The following is a 17,646-nucleotide window of genomic DNA, read 5'->3' as shown; positions in this document are numbered from 1 at the left end:
GTTTTCGATAATATGTTTCGCCAGAGCATTTGACACCACTCCTTTAGAAATAGCTTCTTGTTCTATATTCCCTTAGTGGTATTTAGGAAAGCGCCTTCACTGAAAACTTTGTTAGAACTCCCCATCAAAGAATATAGAACAAATAAAGGTATGCACAAGTGCGGTCATTGTAGTTACTGTAAGTATATTAAAATTGGGGCTACCTTTTCAATTCGGGGAGTTAAATATTATATCAATGACAAATGTGATTGTTACAGTCAAGGAGTGGTCTATCTTGCTACCTGTAAAGTATGTTCTGTATTCTATTTGGGTAAAACGGAACGCCACCTTAAACAGCGTATATATGAGCATATGTACACTATTTCTAAAGGAGTGGCGTCAAATGCTCTGGCGAAACATATTATCGAAAACAAAACCCATAGCTTTTTGTTCACTGTAGTACAAAAAATAAACATAAACCCAAGGGGTGGACCATGGCACCTCAAACTTGAAGAGTATGAGTTGCTGTGGCAACTCAAAACTAATGCCAACGTTCACCCGGGAATTAATGAGATGTGTTCCATCAAATCTCTGCTTAAATTAAAAGCCCTTGTTAGGTGATGATCTATGAGATGAATTATAATAGTTTTGAATATTTAGTAGTTATTATTACTATTATTGATTATTTATATTACCATCACACTATTGAATTTTTGGTATTGTACTTTGCTTTTTTAATGAGTTTTTATTTTTAGTTTAGCCAAGTTTATCAGTTGACCACTCGCTGGGTCAAACAATTATTTTATTATTTTAAATATTATAAGTTTTAATAGAATTAGTAGAAGTTTAATATAATGTATATTAAGAATTTTGTGCGTGTTTTTTCCTTTATGTTACATTCTGGTGTTGTAGCTGTTTATGACCAAGTCTTTATAACTGAAACACTTGAATTAAGTATATAATTGTGTAGAGCTGAATGTAATTAACTGCTTATATCTGTGGGTGTATTTATACCCACAGTAAGTTCACTAATTTATTTTTTATTTATTTATTTTAATAAATAAAAAATAAAAAAATGCTTATATCTGTGGGTGTATTTATACCCACAGTAAGTTCACTAATACTTTGTCTGAAGAAGTGCATGTAATGTATTGCATGAAAGCACTAACAAGTAAAAGGATTTTGGATTTTTCATCGACTGGCGTTATTTGTTGGATCCACTTTTTGTTGTTTTGTTGGTTTGTCTAGCTTCAATTTCTTCATAGATTCCAATGTTCACACATTTTTATATTTACAACCTTTTTTCATTTTTAATCTTTAAAATTAAGTAATATTGACTTCAGCAAACAAAACAACTACCACTTACAGTTTTTTAATAATATTTTCTAATTACTTGCCAACTTTGCATAGCAAAATTCACGAAGTACATGGTTACCACTCATGCAGACAAGGGAATAAGAAGACAAACTGTGTACTGAATTTCAGGGAGAAAAAAAATGATAAACTGCTGCATTACTTGCATGACTTGCATATTCCAGAAAAGTTAACATAATCCAACCACTGTGAGGAAAAATAAACTCCTGCACACACACACCATCAGAAAAAAAAAAAAAAACATGCTGCACTGCACAAACTTAACTACCCTCCAAAAATAAAGCTAAAACATTGGCATGCCACATACAAAACAAGCCGGCTGAGCAAAAATTTACATTTGCACACATAAATGGCAATTTTTGATGTCATGGCAAGACAGACATTTAAGCATTCTTCTTTCTTAGAAAATATTAGCTGACTTAGCAAACTACGATACCCCCCCCCCCCAAAGAAAAGTATTTAAATATAGGCATTTCTTATCTAGGCCAACAAAACAGATTATCTGTTATAAAGGGCAAGAGAAAGGAATTAACAATTTTGATTTCTGCACTCCAAGACTACGAGTGAGTCTCTTCATTTTCCCATTGCATATACACCACTTAAAGAAACAAATGCCTGTTCCCAGTTAGTGTCACTCAATTCACCAGAACAGTAAAAACAGTTACTACCACTGTTTTTTTTTTTAAACTTTGGCCCTGTATTGCTTCTTCTGTGTTTTACTAGTCAAGTGAGCTGCAAAAGCCTTTCTTTAACCTAACCATCCTTTGTCTTATGACTGCGGTCTGCAAAATTATGTAGGAACGTCTATCAGTCCTCAGCATTACAATGGCTTCAGTGCTGAAACTGTGTAGAAGCTTTCTTTCCAACTTAGTTATTCCTGCTTTGTGAGTTACACATGAAATTAACCATGCAACTTTCCACCTACAAAAACTGACAGTTCTGTTTCAAAACTATGTTTGTCAAAATAGATCGATAAACACAACATTATACTAAAAACAGAGCAGTTACCCATACTTTAGGATCAATCAGTGTTACACAAAAGCTACATTTATTTTCATCTGACTTCAAATGAAACATGTTTTACTGAAATTCTGGTGTATTATATTACAACACAATAAAATTACAACAGAATAAAAATAGCAAAATAATCTGTAATGTTCTGCTAATTTGATGTCAAACATACACCTATATAAACAGATGCTCTGAATCAAAACAGCAAGTGATAATGTGAACTTTTTAAAAAACTTTTATTAGATTTTAATCAACAAAATTATTAAGCAAGTGGTAATGTGAACTTTTTTTAAAACTTTTTATTAGATTTTAATCAACAAAATTATTATAACAAAACAAACAGATGCAACTTGCCTCGTTTACTGAACGGTAATGTGAACTTCTGATGCTAACAATAAATGGTGACATGATGCCAGTTGGAACAAAGGATTATAGGAGTTATGACAGGTGACCAAAGGAAATGTAATACACCACTTTGAGACCTATGGAGTGGCTTCTTACTCTTTTGCAAAATCAACAGCTTTATGTGGCTTGAATTAATGTTATTGTTTTAATGAACAGCTATGAAATAAGTTGCCATTTCATAATATAGTCTTGCTAATGACTGTTTACTACAGTGGTGGCATTTAAAAACTAAAAACAAGCCATTTCAAATACAAGATAAAAATAATACACAAATTGTAAGGCAACTGCAATCTGCAATGCTCTCCCTCGCCTGAAATGTGACAGCTCCAAATTACTTTTCCAGAATTTTTTCTCCAAACAAAATGCACTTGGAATCTAATAGATGCCCTGCTGTTTAAAAGCATGATGTCTTCATACTTAGGATGACTTCAAATGACTTCAGCCTTTAAAATAATAATTTGATGTATAGTTCTCTGGTTTTCAAAACAAAACTCACTGGGAATGTGAACTGAATTCAATGCTAAAAAAAGAAATGAGTACAACTAACTGCATACAGGCACAATCCTCAGCCACACCAAAGAATAAATAACTTTTTTTTTTTTAATAAAATAAAGATGTACAGAAAGCCCTTATACACATTTATTATAATTTCTGGGCTTAGATGCATTGCTGCTTTCTGACTGGCCACCTCACCTATCAATCAAGTCACTCAGCCAATCAGCAGTAGAGAAAGATGAGTTCAGGTGGGCAGCAGATTTGTTAATGTGTTCACATAATGACCAAACACTGTTTATCCATAGTAAAAAAAATACAAGACCTTGAAGAGTGCTTCAAAAACTGGAGCACTTACTTGCATTACCAGAACATCAGATGAGAATCTCCATTTCTGGATAATCCAGAGGGGGGAAAACAGGCAGGTGACAACTTTATTGTGAAAAGAGAGATTGCTGTCGACAGATGTACACATTCATAGGTATATGTACACGTTCATAGGTATATGTACACAGTTTGCTGATGACAGAGCCTATTCACAGGGTAGGGAGGAGGTTGCCAGTGACATGATTACAGGGATGATGAGGTTTTTATCAAATGGGACCATTCTGAATTTTTTGGCATATAGTGAAATCCCTTGGCTAACACTAAACATTGTTCTGATCCACACCTTGCTGGATAATTTGAGTGACATGTGGATTTGATAAATACACCTAATTTGTAGTTATCCACAAACATAATTAACCAGGAACCTTGGATGCCTGGATTCACAGTTGAGAAGAAGATGTCAAACAGCAGGTGGCTAAGATGGAGCCTTGTGGAACACCATTACTGACATTTATATGACTAGAGGGGGCGGAGACCTCCTAACTACAGTCTGAGTTTTATCAGTTGGTCTGAGTTCAAGCAGATGGCCAATTTGTTATCCACAGGACAACATAAGGATTAACATGTTTAACAGGAAAGCTTGTCTATGACACCTGCATAGACAATGGTGTCAAAGCCCTTGAAAGAAGTAGGCAGTATAGACTGTCTAGATACTCAGACATTTCTTCTATATTCTTCAATGTCCTTGTCAAAAAAATCAGACAAAGTGAACAGACCGCCTTTAACAAATTCAGAGTGGATTTGGTCAGAGGTTGCATTTCAGAGCTTTACAGACTGTACTATTAAGACCTGTATTCTGACAGTTACTGAAGACAATTCTAGGCAATTTTTGTGAAATGAGGCTACTGTGGCTACTCTCTAACTTCAGGAATACAGCTTATGAACTGACTTACGCTAAATACATTTTTGAGGAGTTGAGCTATGTCATATTTAATACCTACTAGCAGACAGCCTGGGCTATTTTCAGGAACTATGGAAAGTACAGTTGTGTACACTCAAAACCACAGTGCAAACTGTGTTTAGTTACTTGACTTGCAGAATGCATTAAGTCTTGTAAATCTTTAGAATCTGTCCAAGCAGGAAAGGAAGACATTTCTTGTTTAAGGAATTCCAAGGTATGTTGAGGATATTTAAGTATATGGAACTGACAATTTAGTGGCCTGATAGCAAGAGTAGCTGAGGTGTACACTTTTTTACCCAATCTGTCCAATACTTGGGAATCCCTGTCTGAGGGGGTGGGATTCTTAGCAGAGGTTGCTTTAATCACTTTAGGTCCTTGAGAAATGACCTCAGGGTCAGCTGTAGGATTTTTAAAAATATATCTGCGTGAGTCAGGGACTCTCTAGCACCTGTCTGGTTTTCTGGGAGCAGGAGGTAGGGCGTCAGGAGTCAAGCTGGATTCAAGGAATTATCCACCACATCCAGACATGGGGGATGGCCAAGGATCTGTGGTGTGGAAGGTTTAGGAATTCCCTGAGTCTCTTTTTAGAATGAGGATAGTCCTGAAAGGCTGTCTTAAAGTATGCAGTGTTTCCCCAAAGGAAAAATCCTCTGGGGGAGAGGCTGAAGGAATGGATTTCTCTGCATCAGAATCCTCATAAGTAGAGAGGGGTTGCATGTCTTCATAGCCAGATGCATCAGATTCATCTGACTCTTGTTCAGACAAAACTACTGAGGACAGATCTCTTTTCCTTTTTGATGGGGTAGCTTGGCTTCCCCTGATCAGCATGATAAGGTCTTCCGCCATTTTAAGCATTTGAGACTGAGGCAAGGTAGCAGGCACCTGAGAGCGGGTAGTCAGTTTCTTGGGTGTGGTTCAAGCCCTGGGCCTAAGGAACTCAGTTGTTTTCAAAAGAATGGTAGTCACGAAAGAAGATGTCGGTTTGTGTCAAGATTCGGTGGTGTGAAGGACTTCCTCAGAAGCTGGTGCATGCTCAGCAGCTCCAGACCCATCCAAGGTAGAGATCCTTAGACGAAGAAGAGTTTTGCGGCATACTGGACTCCAAAAGGGTCTCTGTATCAGCCTGCAAATCAACTGAAGCGGGCATCAAGGGCTGCAAAAGTGCCTCATTGAGTAATGGAGGACTGACGACTAGCTTATCGGAAGCGTCACCTGTAGGTTTGGACCTGTGCAGTCTGTCTCTGTCTTTATCTTTATGTTTTTTTGGAAGATCTGCTGTTGGATGGCTTACTGAAGCCATAATGGAATTAGAGGACTGTAAACGAAAATATCTGGCTACAATAAGGGCCAGATGACAGATAGTTCTGGTGTTAAACAAAACACAGAAGTGACAACAGGGGACATCGTGGTCTGGGCCTAGACAAGTGACGCAGTAAGAGTGGAAGTCTTGGTGTGGTATTTGCTTTCCACAGGCGAGACAATTATTAACTTTTTCTGACATTGGTTAGTGCAAGAAAAAAGGATACCCAACAGGGTACTTAGCTTTAGAAGACTTCAACTTCAATTCGGAAATGAAAATTCAAGTAGCAGCCAACCTGCACTTGTGTGAACTGCTTCTGCTTCGGGCTCCACGGCAAGAAAGACTGATGTAATGGTGTCGGCTGCCTTACTTTATACCACTGAGGACCTGACGTCAGTGCTCGAGCGACAGCAGCCGACGCAGAAATACTAAGTTTCTGGTATTCGGGCTGGCCGAGAGCTACCCTGGCAGAGATAACCCAAATGTGATGACTGCAACAGTGAAACATGAAGAACATCCAGTGTTTTTGGTTTTGAGGACAGCTGCCATAAACTGATATAGGGTGATTTAAGCATAAGTAGTAAAGGGGTAACTGAGGGAATAGTGGGATATGTGGGGGCATTAATCTGCAGCTAAATATGTCTGCAATGATGTTAGCTGTGATTCAAGAGTTGGACTGGGATATGCCATTTCAGATAAGTTTGGTACAGAACTGAGTATCACATCTGAGTTTCCTAATATAACTGCTAAAAAGTACAGTTTTGTACCTACCATAAATGTAGATGTCCGAGAGGAATGCATCTGCAGTCCTTACAAATGGGTTGTCCTGTCGTCAGGCAGCCCTTCGGTCGGCCGGATTCCAAAGTCTGGGTCTAGCTTCGGCTGGTGTCGCACTTCACCCGACGTCATTGCGGCAGTTATTCGGGTATAAAGGCATCAGCCGACGCCATTTTCCTCAGTGTTTCTTGCCCCAGATGCCAGGTGCCCTCTTGGTAGGCTAAATTTGGATAAATGCCAAAGTTTCCAAATAGTAGAGAGCAAACACACAAAATAAACATGTATGCACATATAAACAAACAAATACACCATAATAGATCCCCCCAAGCTAGCTGAAGATTGGTAAGTACCCTAGGAGTACCTCAGAGGGGAAGGAGGGTGGGTAATCCTGACTGCAGATGCATTCCTCTCGGACATCTACATTTATGGTAGGTACAAAACTGTACTATGTCCTTCAAGGATGCATCTGCAGTCCTTACAAATGGGTAGAATACCATAGCTAAACTAGGGGAGGAGGAAATGAGAATAGATTATGGTGTAGTCAGGATCCCTTGCAAAACAGCAGTGGCAAAGCCAGCACGGGATCTAGAGTATAGAGGTAAACTCTGGATCTGACCGACCGGCACTTGCGAACAGCTTCTGCTTCGGGCGCCACGCGGCAAGAAAGACTGGGGAAAATGGCGTCGGCTGATGCCTTTATACCCGAATAACTGCCGCAATGACGTCGGGTGAAGTGCGACACCAGCCGAAGCCAGACCCAGACTTTGGAATCCGGCCGACCGAAGGGCTGCCTGACGACAGGACAACCCATTTGTAAAGACTGCAGATGCATCCTTGAAAGACATGACTTGTAGTTATCCCTTGTACTGGTGGCTAACCTTAGTTCATAACTGGCTTTAAACTCCCTAATTTTCTTTTCTGCTTTAAACTCCCTAATTTTCTTTTCTAAGACTTTTACTTGTTACTTTTAGATTCATTCTACATTACACAAGAGGATTTGTCTTATAAAGTGCTATGAGTTGCCACAGTTTTGATAGGAATCTTTATACAGTGTTTAGGCTTTTAAGAAGTGTAAATAAATGGAATAGAAGAAGAGTTGTACATTTAACATCTGTTGTGGAAAGTATGTGACAGTAAATTTGAGATGTTCTTATTATCACCACCTCAAATGGGAAGACAGGCATCTTCATTTAAGTTGAAGATGATATCCCAATTACTGTCCTGTTCAGTATATAGGAAATAAACCAACAACTACAGAAGAACATCTTTCCATTTATCCTTTATATAAGATGCTAAGTACTAAGCCAAATTCAGAAACTGAATATAACAAAGGCTTTCACCAAACTGTTATGCTCTGTTTCAGTGGGGATACATGATCCCGGAGGAGTGCTCTGCACAAAGCCCTAATGAAAAAGTAGTAAGCAAATCTGGCTGAGCTATTGCTTCCTTGCTCAGTGAGCTACTCACCCCAGCAAAATGACAGTCAGCTGATATCTGACTAGGGGAAAGGCAAGTATCCAAAAAGATTTAGTAGTAGATTGGCAGATATTGGGCTCTTTCAAAATAATTGGAATTACACATGGAAGCTTTTCTACTCCAAATAACACTATACTCAGCTGTGTGAACTGTAGCAATGTGAGCATCCTTGTACAGAATGCAAAGAATTGTGTAAATAAGATTCATGCAAAAAGCACAACTATGGAAGTCAATGAACTGTAAATACTGGTTATAATATAACCTAGATGTAAATGTTTGCTTGAAATGTAATTTGGAAAGCAATATCTGCATGTGTTGCTTTGAAAAACTGTTACTGCTTCTTGTCCTATGTCATGGCTTAAAACAGTCTTTGATCCAGTTCACTTACTTGGCTAATAAAGTGAAATGAATAAATAAAAGTTTAACATTTGCTACAATTAGACAGGGCAACTACTAGCACATCATGCCCTTTGTCTCTAAATACCATGTACAAAATAAAGGCTCATTATGCTTGACAGATTAGTATACAATGTTGAGACAACACTACAAACTTGATTTTATGGATAGTGATTATGCCTGTTAAGAACCACTGTTAGTAAATCAGCTAGTTTTACAAATTTTGATTTTCTACCTTCACTTTCTCATAGTCACAATTAACTTATGTGGCTTTGAGCCATACCATCCTAACCACTATCCCTTCCCTACCTCCTCAGTTACTCATCTGCTCCCAAGTACTGCCTAGCTTTAGCATCCCACATCATCGTATGAAGAGGATATATATCTGGCACTGGGAGATGAGAGTCAAGTTGTTGTAGACACCATTTACAGCTGTGCCTAATTTTTTCAAACATCCACACAAGTCCACCCTCTTGGCGGCCAGTATACAACATGCAATGGCTGCAACATAAGTGTCATATGCTGGCATGCTTCCATGCTGTCATATCTCACTCTCAACCAAAACACTGCTCACTCCTCAGCAAGCTGTTGCTCCTGGAGCCCTTTGCATGTTGGAGCTACTCCATCTGGCCTCTACCTGGGAACAGCACCAGTAGCATGTTCATAACTGGCCAACCCCTAGGATGGTTGAGGCAATGATCAAATACTTACACTTACTTGCTGGTGAGCTGTATGAACCAGGACCTGCTACTCAAACCCAGGTCATTAGGGCTGCAGTCAGGGTTCCATCTGTCGTCTCTCTCTCTCTCTCTCTCTCTCTCTCTCTCTCTTTCAACAACTTCACTGGGCCTGCTGTCTTCCAGAATTTGCATATACATATATTAGAGCTACAAAAAGGAGTGATCTAAACAAGAAGAAACTTTTTTTTAATGTATTTTATGGTAGTAGTGCAGGTTTCATATTATGAATTGTAAATACATACTATTTATGTTTTTTTTGTCTTGTCTTGTTCTGTTTGCTTGTTTGTTTTTTTAATATGTACCAAGCAAAAATAACTAGTCTAGTATAAGTTATAAAGTCAGTAATGAAGTAGAACTGTTAAAGTGTTAAAACAATTCAGAATACCTGTTTCTTTAGGCATACATCTGTGGCATCTCCTGCATGCAGACTGCATTTTAAGTTTGTTATGTTATCCTGATTACAGCACAGGCAATACAGTATAATAAGGCAGATGAGACATGCAGTGTAGCAAGGTTGTAAACTTGCCAGTTTAAAGTATTAACAGGCACATTCCATACATTATGAAAGAAAATGTTTCTAACATTTTCAGATTTTGATGAACTCCAAAGATAGCCGTTATGACAGCATTGCTACAGTAAGCTGATTCCAAAATACTATTTTGGGATAACAAAGGAATCATGCTTCCCAAAGGATCAAATTCCTTCTCACCCAATCAGTGATCTGAAATTTTCAGAGAAAACTTAAGAACGTGTATAAATGGTTAGTAGCAAGCTTAGCCGATTGATAATAACTTGCATGGTAACCTTGCTTAAACCAGCACAAGAATATTAATACTGTATTATAATTATATGCAAAGTATTACTCATGTTAATCTTCAATGAAAGTATAACAGCAGTCTCTGTAGAATGACGAAAATATTTTCCTTCCACAATGAAGTCAAAAGAGGGAAATGAACACATACATCTTAAAAGTAAAGCAAGTGCTTTAACATTCTCATTCAAAACAATATACTTTTAAAGCACTTAATTCAGTCACAGTATAAAAAACACTTGGAAATCACCAATGAATTAACATTTAGTGAAAGAAAAGTAAAGCATGCTCTCTTTATGGAATTAAAACACATATCAATGTTCAAAGTGAATTGAATAAAATGGCATACTAGTAACAGCTGTTCAAAAATGACAAAATATACAATGCAATTACAGTCAAATAATTACATAAAGTAAAAAGCTGCCTGAAATTGAAAACCTGTATACATATTTATTCTTATGTCTGTAACTCAAACCTTTTTTCAGATTATAATTTCATGTTGAATATTTCTTCACCATTAACATCTGACCCCCAAAGGGGAAAACTCTGACAATGCTACAAACAGATCCATATGAAGTAAGGAAGCTGTTGTAAGCAATCACTTCCTAAGCACATCTGTCCCAAAGAAGAAGTAGGAAGTAAAGACCTCAACAAAGTCTAGTTAAATTAAGTTAAAAGACTCTGCTCCCTCTTACAATGACTATAACAGATGAAAGCAAATTCTTGCATCTTAATCTTAAATAATGTTAATTCTAAAGGAACAAATCAATTATAATGGATAAATTAACTGTTACAATACAGCTGCTCAAATCCTGGAGGGTTGGTTTATCGCAATGTTTTTAAAGCTGTGAAGTAGTAAATGAACTATAGCAAATAATTCACTTGTCTGCTGACATGACATAGCAAATATATGCTACATGCAATTTCACTGCATACAGCTTTCGGATGACAAAGGGAGGGGATATATTCAGAATGGTTAGCTCTGCAGCCCCAACAGTGCTTCACTACAGAGTTCTAGTCATCCTACAGAGCTTACTAGTGATTAAGAGACATGCAAGAGCCATGTGGAGCAAAAGCTCATTAGTGTGCTAATGTGAATGTCTCTGAAGCAAGCAACTGTTTTACTGTTCTGTTGGTCCATGCAAAGCTGGTACACAGGCATATACAGACAGGAATACACACACACATACATACATACATAGATATATACATACATACATACATACATACACACACAAACACAGTCACGCTGACCCACACATAACACACATATGCACACACACATTTAACCAAAAAATAAAAAAAAACTCACCTATTACATGGTGAACATAATAGGAAAATGGAAAATTAATGTAACTTTCTTCTTCTGCTCATCTGCTATTCACCCTGTATGAAAAAAAAGAAAAAAAACACTTAGCATTCACTAAAAAACAAAAACTACTTGGCTTACCAAATACAATGAAGCAAAAGAAACCCAATCCTCCTAATATTCTGTTTCCATCTGCCATATCTACATCTATATCATTTTCTATATTGATAGCTATATCTGTAGCTATATCTATGTGTGTGTATATATACATATATACGTATGCACATGCATACTCTGCTACTCTGCACTACTGCCCGTTATGTTAGGTATTACCCCACCACCATCACCTCTGTTAACAAAGTAATAACAAATCCATGCCTCTTATTTACTTATATAAGTTTACTGGAAAAGTCCAACTAGGTGGAAAACCCCTTTTCAGCAGGCCAGGGAGAAAGGAAGAGAAAAACATAAGTAAGACATAATAAAGTAAACTTTAAAATGATTAATGCATCAAATGTTTAACAACTGCAATATCGCATTAGACAGAAGAGTAAAAAGTTTACATACATAGGAAACGAGGTAGCTGAAATCTAACTAAAAGATAATTGATTTTATGATAAGTGTACTGAAGACATGTAAGTTTCTGTGTAATCTTACTTTTCTCAGCTATTACAAAATGGAGGAAGCACAAAAGGAGAATGATATGTAAAGAAGAAATAAAAGGTTAAGATTAAAGAATGAAAAGTACAAAAGAAAATTTACAGTGGATGGAAGTGTAGCTCAGATGTATATGACTGGGACAGACAAAGGAGAAAAGGATGTGTAAAGAAAAGAAATATAAATTGAATATGAAGAAGGAAGTAAGTCTGGATGTAGGAGAGGACATTTAAAAGCAGTATGAGATAGAAAATGAAAATAAAAGAAAATAGCGTGCAAACTGTGGTAGTCATTATAAAAACTTCATCTAAATGGTTCTAGAGAAATAGCTACATAGACAATAACATGAGCATGAAGATATAAATATGGAACGTTATCCTAGATTTGAACATGAGCACAGCCATGAGTCCATCAATTACTGTTTTACAATGATGTGAAAGACTTCAGGTTGCCTATGTTTCAGATATAAAGGAATGAAGTTTTAGATTTTAAGACAGAATAATGTCAATCGCCAGCAGTACTGTTGGACTTTGATGCTTGTCCCCATCAATTTTACAGGCTGAAGCTTTCTGAAGATGTTCTTTTTAACATTTTATTAGTACTATAATGCTTCTGTAGTTGTGGAACAGTATGATTGTCTAAGAAAGGCAATCTTGTTTTGCCTTTTTTTCCAGTTCAAATATACAAGTAACCAAGCACAGAATTTTATGAGTTAAAGGAGCATAAACAAGTTTTGCTCTCTTGTCTTCTTTATAATACACTGTTTTGAGATATTAGTCTTAAAGGCACTCCTGACATGGCAGCTCTTGAAATAATGCCCAAAGCACTATAAAAGCACAACTCAGTATATGCACTCTTATCATCTATACTGTTCCAGCTACTTTTCTGTTCTATATATCACATTACTGTTAAGAATGCTTGCACATTTTCTTGACTCTGCTCTAAAACAGAACATGACCATACATGATATGGAACAGAAACGCTCCAACCTCTATGTTGTTAGCTGTGTAAACATTTTACCACAGTTATCTGGTATGCCTGAACCTTTATCTGAAATGAACGACTCTAAAAGAAATATTTTCCCACTTTGGATAAAAGAATTAGAAGAAAAGAGAGCAGAGCAAGGAAGACAATTTAGCAAGAATATCAACTTTAGCTTCAGGTAGGGTATGTTTGTTTGTTGTCTGATTTTTTGACCTTACTAAGCTAAGTTTGTAAACTTTTGAGTTAACTACCTATCAGAAATCTTCTGCAAGTTTACAGTTACTTACAATTCTTGGTTTAAAATTCAATTTGTAGTACCTGACAGACTACATTACATCAGAAGTGAATTAGGTCTGTAGCCTTTATCCCTGTGTGATGATGTGAGGTATTACCAGCTATGCTAGGAGCAGTAAGGCAGTGGATGCATAACATATGCCAGCATAAGTAGCTGGAGGTTTGTAAAAAATGATATGTCATTTCTGTATCAAACTTATTGGTACAGGTGTTTGTATTGAAAATGCATTTGTAAAGCTGCTTGTGTTAAAAACATACCAATAGTGTGTCCTGCTAGACAGAAAAGAAATATACCTGTATGTCAGACTATAGTGGAACATGTTGACATTAATATATTGTAACATAGGGTACTGGAAGAGAAGAGGTTAATCTTAGTCCAGCTAACTTTGAAAAGTAGTCTGAAATTAAATTACCTGGTTTAGACCATACAGAGTGTATCTTAAAGCTCTGATTGTAGCCAGCCATAAAATGTCTGTGAAAACCAGGATTAGGAATCAGACTGTATTGTCCTTAGGGGTGAACTGATTGATACCCTGGGAGGGTGGAAGTTTATGAAATGGTTTTACAGCTTCCAGATGCTATAATTAATCATAGCAAAGCTCCCTGTGTGTATATTATGACATACATGTGCTAGATTCTGGCTCAGTTTCTAGTAAAGGGGGTAGTGTGGGTACCAGAAGTCAGATGACTAGATGTATATAATGTCATTCTGTAATCCAGCACTGAAATTATGTTTTAATACTTGGTGAGGCAGAAGTCTCACGGCAGTCTATTTATGAAACCTGACAAAGAAGGATCACTCACCCAGTTCATCTTGCCTTGCTTTAGTAAGTAACCACAGAATAGTAAATATTTAGATCAGTCAGGAAAATATAGTGAGATTAGTTAAGTACTGTTTTTTCTATATCTGTGTGAATCTATCCATCTCTGTTATTTTTTAATATTTCCTGTGATTGAAACTCTGGTGTTTATTATAAATAGATATTTAGTATTTGCATGCTCTTTTATTATTTATTAAATAATATTTAAACTTGTCACTGTGGCTGGTATGTTACAGTATATTTTAACCTTTTAAGAGTACTTATATTTATTTAGTAATACTGTGGCTGCTCCTGAAAGCCTCGCTGCATTGGTCAAATACTACCACTTATATTAATATTACTTTTACTCAGTATAATTGGGTAACCTGGTAAGAGCCTTAGAGTAGCTGGCTTTGTAGTGTTCTGGTGGCAGTATCTAGCTTACAATCTGGACAAAGAGGTCATAGCTGGTAAATCTGTGCCAGCCTTTCCTAAGTGTGTGTGTGTGTGTGTGTGTGTGTGTGTGTGTGTGTGTGTGTGTGTGTGTGAGAAAATCAATTCTCAGAGTGTATGTGTCAGCTACTTGGAGCAGGGACACAGAGCACTGGTTTCACAGAGAGGGTGGTACAAAACCTGGCTTGGAACAGTAGCCTGAGGGCTCAACTCTACAGATGTGTCAGTGGAGAGTCATTTTTGTGTCCTTGAGAGAGAGAGAGGGACACCCAGCCCCAGGACGAACTATGTTCCTTGTGTGTTCTTAAGGGAAATTCTACTTGGTGCAGAGAGCTACATCTGGAATGCTGTGTGTGTCTATCTTTGCTTAAAGTGAACATTCCTCACTGGTGTCCTTGGTGAGGATTGAGACTGCTCGATCACTGGCCCAGAGGAGGGATGTTACACCCTGACATTCAGTTGGCATATAGCATTTACCGTTAGATTTAAAGCATCGTCTTATGACTATTTTATTCTTTTATTTTTATTTATTTTTTTTACTCAATTTTGTCATCATCTGATGATTCAAACACTGGATAGACAGGGTATATTAGATAAGCATTCCAATCTCTTGCATACATTTTTTCACATCTGGGGCCAGAAAAAAACAGTCCCACTTTCTGATATCTGAACAGACATACGTGAGAAGTGACTGATTGCATTTGAAAATCTGTAAAACTGCCTCATTACAAAGTGATACCCAGAGTAAAAAATCTTAAAGCAAATGAAGTGATAAATTACAGCCTTCTCCTTTTAGTTATGCTTCAATTTGTTATTTGTCTGGCATAGACTTGAGACAGAAAGCCCTAGAAATATTAGACAAAGAGATAGCTAGATAGCTAGAGATGTACATATCAGATATAGGGTTCTACTTTCAAATGTCGAACTACCACAATGTCGAATTCCAAAATCCCAAGACGAGTAACTCGAATATTCAAAACACTGAAACTTTAAAACATCGAGATTCACATTACCGAAAATAACCCTCTATCCCTTTAAATATTCTTAAACTTAACGTGCTCAACATGGCGCACATGATGTAAAAACTCCTAGACCAATACGATACTAAATTACCAAAAACAGTAGCAAGTGCTATTTTTTAAAACTCTTACATATAAAGTAGAAACTAATTTATAACTGAACAAACACTACTACTTCAGCTATATACCTAACGTCCGCAGAAATAATCTTAGCAATTTAAGATTATCTTAGACATCTTACTTTCTTTTACATTTTGGCTGTCCCCCTGCACTCCCTAGACCCACGCACATTAAATATATCGAAGCCAAGATTGCACTACATTAATTACTGGGCAAATTTACCATTCTGCACAGCTTCACATTTGAAATTTTGAACATCAGTAAAGTAATCCTCAATGTTTTCACATTTCGGTGTTCTGAAAGTTCGAGTTTCTCATCTTGGGATTTTGGAATTCAACATTGTGGCAGTTTGACATTTGAAAGTAGAACCAGATATATATGTAACTATATTACAACATCATAAAAGGGAGAAAAACAGTGTGAATCACAAATAGTACAAAAAAAAAAAAGAGAATCACAAAATGCTTAATGACTCAAACACTGAATATCAGTAAACACCTGCTACAAAACTGAGATTGAGTTTTGTCTTGGCAGTGGGAAGAAATAGCCAGGGAGTTGCTATGGCTAGGCTTGTATAGGCCCTAGGGCCAATAGCCTTGTACCAACCTATGAACCTATGAACAAAAAAGTAACAAAAGGCAGGTAGAAGAAATCCAGAGGAATCAGTCTGTCTATCTATCTATCTATCTATCTATCTATCTATCTATCTATCTATCTATCTATCTATCCACCTACCTACTTATCTATCTACCTGTATGTGTTAATCAGAGTAAAGTGATAAATGTAATGTTAGAACTTTTCCATATTCAGCCCAAGATTTCATTGGAAATAAATGGAAAACAATGCACATGGGCCATAACAACCCTGGTATAAAGCATCAGCTGACAGACTGGAACTGATGATAAAAGAGCAGACTAGGGATCTGTGGTGTTAATCATATCTGGAATGGACCATTAAGCTCAAGGAGAATGGGCATGGCCAGCAGCGAACTGAATACTGGGGTGCTTCTTCTCAGGATAGCCTCCAAAAGCTGAGGTAATGCCTTCACATTGCAAAGTCCTGGCCAGACCACAGCTTGACTATACTATTTTATTGCAGAGGCCATAGAAGGAAAGTAACAAAAGGGAGGTAGAAAGAATCCACAGGAATACTATCAGAAATGTGTACATGATAAACTGAAAAATATAAAACAAAATGCTACAGAAGCTAAAACTCTTATTACTAGAAAACAGGACAGTCACTGGAACATGACTTTCATGCACAATATCATGCTGAGGAGATATGAAGACATCATCTTGAACAAGAAGGAAAGACAGGGAGATGACAGATGCAGAAATAGTAGAAAGCTACTAATCACTGGATAAATATCAATACTTTTTCAAAGGGAGGGCTGCAGGCCCACAGAAAGGTCTACTGAGATGGGAAGAGGAGAGGGAACCTACAAAGGCATTCAAGACAACAGGGGGTAAGAGAATAAAGGGTAAGGGGTATGTACCACCAGGCAATAACATCACTGTAATGGAAAGCCTGCTTAATTGGACCTCCAACTCCCTTCCACATGAAACCATACTATTAGGAGACTTCAATATTAACTGTCTTCACTGCTCCAGCCATAACCCCTCTGCCTTCATAAACCTCCACAGGTTTACCCAAACTTTAACCACCCCCACTCAAATTGACAAAACTTCCAAATGCCAGTCCATCTTAGACTGGATCCTGGTATCTGACCCCGCTCTTGCACAGCAATCTGGTTGTCTTCCAGATACCCTAAGTGACCATCATCCAACCTACCTAATTAAGAACAGATCCCAAATCATCAACCGACCTATCCTCAGAGTAGTTAGAAACTAAAAAACCTTTATAGCTACTGATCTCATCAATACTCTAAAAAGTTGTAACTGGACCCCCCTAAAACATCTACCGCTAGACGATGCTGTCGAGTACTTTAACATAACTTTTAT

General features: G+C 37.3%; 1 protein-coding gene across 7 annotated transcripts in view; it reads right to left on the bottom strand.

The window, feature by feature from the left end:
• LOC122793060 (synuclein alpha interacting protein) overlaps positions 1-17,646 on the bottom strand; it is a 2,145,219-nt gene that overhangs the window by 1,459,690 nt on the left and 667,883 nt on the right. For all 7 annotated transcript variants that reach the window (XM_044060745.1, XM_044060746.1, XM_044060744.1 and 4 more), the window contains one exon: positions 11,362-11,435. The gene's annotated coding sequence lies outside the window, so the exon portion shown is untranslated. The remainder of the gene's footprint in view (positions 1-11,361; positions 11,436-17,646) is intronic.

This window comes from Protopterus annectens, chromosome 2.part0, assembly GCF_019279795.1.
Source record: "Protopterus annectens isolate FY-2018-M chromosome 2.part0, PAN1.0, whole genome shotgun sequence".
NCBI classification, from domain to species: domain Eukaryota; kingdom Metazoa; phylum Chordata; order Ceratodontiformes; family Protopteridae; genus Protopterus; species Protopterus annectens.
Note: the sequence above shows the minus strand (reverse complement) of the source record. Positions and strands in the feature narration are given on the sequence as shown.